Genomic DNA, 5,858 nt, shown 5'->3' on the forward strand with positions numbered 1-5,858 from the left:
ATAATTATTGTATATCAACTGGAATTGCAGTTGAACAGACTGTTGCTCATGTTCATACCCAAAATGGTCTGACAGAATCATTTATTAAACGTCTTCAATTAATAGCTAGACCATTGCTTATGAGAACAAAACTCCCTATGTCGGCATGGGGATATGCTATTTTACATGCAGCATTACTTGTACGCATCAAGCCAACAAGTTATCAGAAATTCTCTCCATTACAATTGGCTTATGGTCAGGAGCCAGATATATCCCGTCTTAGAATATTTGGTTGTGCTGTTTATGTTCCAATTGCTCCATCACAACGCACAAAGATGGGTCCCCAAAGAAAGTTGGGAATATATGTTGGATATGAATCTCCCTCTATAATTCAATATCTAGAACCAATGACTGGAGATTCATTTAAAGCAAGATTTGCTGATTGTCATTTTGATGAATCAATTTTTCCAACATTAGGGGGAGAGATTAAACAGTTGGAAAAAGAGATTGATTGGAATGCATTATCTTTATCTCATTTAGATCCTCGTACAAAGCATTGTGAACTTGAAGTTCAAAAGATAATTCATTTACAAAATATTACAAATCAGCTGCCAGATGCTTTTACTGACTTGCCAAGAATTACTAAATCTCATATTCCAGCTATGAATGCTCCAATTCGAATTGATGTCTCTGCAGGACAATCTAGTAGTGCAAATGAGACTAAACCACGTTTAAAACGTGGAAGACCAATCGGTTCCAAGGATAAAAATCCTAGAAAAAGAAAGGGAGCAAATGATCAAAATGGTCATAATATGGAAACAATTGGTCATGATATGGAGACAATTGATCATGAAAATCCTAAAGGCATAACTTTCCATAAAACCTTAGAAGAGGTTCAGGTACCTGAAAATAATGAAGAAATCTCAATTAGTTATGTCACTACAGGAAAAAGATGGAACCGAAAAGATATAGTTGTTAACAACATTTTTGTGTATAATGCTTCGGTTGAAATAATGAAACAAGACGAGGATCTTGAACCTAAATCCATGGATGAATGTAAACGAAGAAATGATTGGCCAAAATGGAAAGATGCAATTCAAGCAAAATTGAATTCACTTGAAAAACATAAAGTTTTTGGACCTATAGTCCAAACACCTGAAGGTGTAAAGCCGGTGGGGTACAAATGGGTTTTTGTGCGAAAGAGAAATGAGAAAAATGAAGTCGTAAGATATAAAGCACGACTTGTGGCACAAGGATTTTCTCAAAGGCCTGGCATTGATTATATGGAAACATATTCTCCTGTGATGAATGCAATCACCTTCAGATATCTTATTAGTCTGGCAGTGCATAAGAAACTTGACATGCGTCTGATGGATGTTGTTACAGCCTATTTATATGGCTCACTTGATAGTGAAATTTATATGAGAATTCCTGAAGGATTCAAAATGCTTGAAACATATAAAAATTCCCGGGAAATTTGTTCAATAAGGCTTCAAAAATCATTATATGGATTAAAGCAATCAGGGCGTATGTGGTATAATCGCCTTAGTGAATATTTATTAAAAGAAGGGTACAAAAATGACCCAATATGCCCTTGTGTTTTTATTAAAAGATATGGATCTAACTTTGTTATAATAAGTGTATATGTTGATGACTTGAATATCATTGGAACTCCTGAAGAGCTTCCAAAAGCAGTTGACTATTTGAAGAAAGAATTTGAAATGAAAGATCTTGGAGAGACAAAATATTGTCTTGGCTTACAGATTGAGCATTTGACAAATGGAATATTTGTTCATCAATCAACTTATACACAGAAGATTTTAAAGCGATTTTATATGGATAAAGCACATCCATTGAGTACCCCAATGGTTGTAAGATTGTTTGATATAAAGAAAGATCCATTTCGACCCCATGAAAATAATGAAGAACTTCTTAGTCCTGAAGTATCATATCTCAGTGCAATTGGGGCATTAATGTATCTTGCTAATAGTACAAGACCGGATATATCATTTTCTGTAAGTTTATTAGCAAGATTTAGTTCTTCTCCAATACGAAGACACTGGAATGGTATTAAACATATATTTTAGTACCTTCGAGGAACTATTGATTTGGCATTATTTTATTCAAATGAATGTGGACATCAACTTACTAGTTATGCAGATGCAGGATATTTATTTGATCCACACAAAGCTAGATCTCAAACAGGTTATTTATTCACAAGTGGAAGTACAGTTATTTCATGGCGTTCAACAAAACAAACTATAGCTGCCACTTCTTCAAATCATGTAGAGATAATAGCAATTCATGAAGCAAGCCGAGAATGTGTTTGGTTAAGATCTATGACTCAACACATACAGGAAACATGTGGTCTTCCATTGGATAAAGGAATTTCAACAGTATTATATGAAGATAATATTGCATGTATAGCTCAATTGAAGGGAGGATACATCAAAGGAGATAGAACAAAACATATTTCACCAAAATTCTTCTTCACTCATGATCTTCAACGAAATGGTGAAATCGATGTTCAACAAATTCGTTCAAGTGATAATTTGGCAGATTTATTTACTAAGGCATTGCCTACTTCAAGTTTTGAAAAGTTGGTACATAAGATTGGGATGCGTAGACTCAAAGATATTCAATGATCTTATCATCAGGGGGGAGTAAAATAAGTGCTGCACTCTTTTTCCCTTCACCAAGGTTTTATCCCACTGGGTTTTCCTGGTAAGGTTTTTAATGAGGCAACTAGTGATACGTATTATTTAGATATGTATACTATTTTTCCTTCACTAAGATTTTTTCCCACTGGGTTTTTTCTTAATAAGGTTTTAACGAGATACATTATCTATTGATGGACATCCAAGGGAGAGTGTTATAAATAATATTGATTGTGGATATCTATCACCCCCCAATAGAGAATACTTCCAATTGAAGATCTCAACTATCTCAGCATAAAATCTTGGTGATTCACATTCCCATCTTAATTGAAGATTATAGTGATCTCAACACGCAATGTTGGCAGTCAATATTTCCATTCTATGCACCTTCTATCTTGGGCGGCAATCTATCTTTCCATATCAAGAATATCTTATTGTGTGCAAGAATCATATATTGTATTTCTACATCAGAGTAGATGCTCCTTCTACTATAAGTATGTAATGCACTCAATTGAATGAATCACTTCTGATTGATCTTGTTCTAGTTTTCTTCTTTGTCTCCCCATAAACTCTTTTTTTTATAAAAAAACCCCCCCCTCTCCCCCCCTTTTTTTTTTTTTTTTAAAAAAAAAAAAAGAAGACCCCCCCCCCCCCGAGAAGTATGGATCTATACCACTTAACCAACCCTACATTGGCTTTCCTTTTTTAATTTTTATTTTTTAATTTTTATTTTAATAACACTTCCTTAAACATGAGTTATAAGGAATATTCTATAGACTTATTCAAAGTTAATTAAAAAAAAAATACTGATTTGCAAACTTATTTCAAAGGTCAATGTGCTTTTAACAAAATGGTGGCAACCTCATACATAAATAGAGGTAGTAAGTTCAAAGACTAGGTTGTCAATTTATTCAAAGCGTGTCAATGCTTCGTCTCAAACTTTATGATGCAGATTTTCATATAATTCTATTTGGTACTTCTTTTATATTTGGATCCTTCATAAACATTGACCTATCGAAATGGAATCTAACTCCTGCACAGGCTATGCTGCTTCTTCATCTTTATTTGAAGATCCAAAGAAAGTTTGGGAATATTATTAATGACATTTGTCAAAGATTCATATCAAATGGACATGTATGTTTCACCCACATTAGACGGGAAGTAAACCAAGTAGCCAATTGGTGTTCAAGAATGTTGTGTGCTGAAATGGGAATCCTGAAAATCCTACAAAAGACACCTCCAAAATTAGAGAAATTTCCACAGATTGATATGTTGGTTGGGCCAAATTAATTTTTTCTTGTTTTGTTTTTGTGTTGGAACCAGTGTGACCTCATATTCTTATAAAAGTTAAGAATTAAACAGAGACCACTAAATCGAGAGTTCAATAGACAAGCCCATCTTGAACAAGAAATTAATTTTAAACATAATCTGTAAATATTGCAACGTAACAGAATTGGACTACAGTAATTAACAGGATTAATCTGAAATTTGACAACCATATATATTTAACATACAACTCAACTTAAAGACAATACCTAAAACATTAAAAAAATTGCAAAACGTGAATAGTGAATAATAATACTCGCTGCCTCTGAAACCCTACTACATTATCTCAAACGTGAGGTCACTCCACTCAGGTATATCGTAGTCTGATAACTTCCAGGAATTTTCCAGAGTCGCATTTTCGTATTTCAAGACATACGTGTCTCGTTTCGACTTGATCATGTGCCGAAACTGATGCTTTAATTGTTCACATATGTTTTGTACCGTCCGATCGAATGGCACTGTTACTGTTGTAGTTTCAGAATTCATCCCTACAATAAAATTCCTTGCAGTTTCCTCCCACGGAATGCCTGGGCAGGCGTGGATCTCGATCCTGTCGGTTTCCAGTTTTAATCTTTATTATCGATGGAAGCGAAAATGCAGAAATTATAAACCAGCAGCAACAAATGGACGATTTCGATCATAATAAACGAATGAATTACAATAGCCAGCAAAATCCATGCATGCATAGAACGTCGACAAAGAAAAAAGTTACATGAAATTAAATCCTTACTCGCGAACTGGTTTGCTTCTACATGGGTAATTTTCTAAAATGTCATTTGGCGTCCTCAGCATCTCTCCGAGGATCCATTTGTCTATCGTTGAATCACTCACTGAATTAATTAAATCCTGGCAATTCTTCAAATGTATCTCGTCTGCAGCCTGTTGATTTACGACGGAGACAATTAACCGCAATCAACAAGAGGATTATTAAGAATATATAGAAAAGAACAATGAAAGCCAACACACGATCGAGAGATAGCTACCTAGCATAATTAATTACCATTAATTGAGTGAACAAGGTGTCTGCCCGAAGGTTTCTCTAAAATCCAAACCGAAGAAAAACAATCAGGTGTCTGCCCGAAGGTTTCTCTAAAATCCAAATCGAAGAAAAACAATCAGATATAAGAAAGTAAGTAAGTTTTGCAGGTAATTCTATCTTAGTGATTAAAACAATTCATTGGATCGATCTTCCATATCCAACCGAACCATAAATGTTGGAAATACGTGCAAATGGTAATAAAAGAAAATAAACAAGAGCGAGTGGCATTATTAATTACCTTTTGATGCCAAAGCCCGCGAAGCTAAGCTGCTTTCCAGAAAGATTAATTATGGTGGTGACTTGGGATCTCAAACATTTTATTTATACCACACATTCAACAGGCCACTAATTATTTGAATTTAGAATTCCCAATAGTTAATTGTCTAGTTGCCTGAAAATAATTTTATAACCACACAGATTTTTTGGATCTCGAATTTGGATTCATATCAAAGAAAGACTTAGAGTGATGTGAAACTCCATTTGGATCTAATGGTTTGTCAACAACAACTCTTTAATTGATCCTATTATATACATTAAAATATAAAAAGAAAACAAGATGATAAGAAGAAAATATAATTAAGTCGACAACAAATTTTTGGTCTTTTATTTTAAGACTTAATGTAATCTAAGTAAAATCTATAAGTGTGTAACTAATAATTTTGAGGTGCGCCACTAATAATATTTGTTATTAAAGAAGGTGCCTTCAGTTTTACGCCACTTAAGAGAACCACCAGTTAAAAAACTCTTAAAATTTAGATCCTATCAAAAGTCACATAAAATAAAATAATAAAACATATCCAACACATAATCGCCTTTTTAGCCAATTGCATTTAAGTAGACCTTTTTAAGGTGGACCT

General features: G+C 33.9%; 1 long non-coding RNA gene across 1 annotated transcript; it reads right to left on the minus strand.

Annotated features, from left to right (window-relative positions):
- Positions 1–4,267: 4,267 nt before the first annotated feature.
- LOC149016648 (uncharacterized) lies at positions 4,268–5,052 on the minus strand. The gene is made up of 3 exons (XR_016173411.1): positions 4,963–5,052; positions 4,693–4,841; positions 4,268–4,512 (listed from the first exon to the last, which is right to left on the minus strand). It is a non-coding gene; the product is annotated as an uncharacterized LOC149016648 (long non-coding RNA).
- Positions 5,053–5,858: the final 806 nt, after the last annotated feature.

Source organism: Hakea prostrata, chromosome 5 (assembly GCF_041222555.1).
Source record: "Hakea prostrata isolate BN-2017 chromosome 5, UWA_Hpros_2, whole genome shotgun sequence".
Taxonomy (NCBI): domain Eukaryota; kingdom Viridiplantae; phylum Streptophyta; class Magnoliopsida; order Proteales; family Proteaceae; genus Hakea; species Hakea prostrata.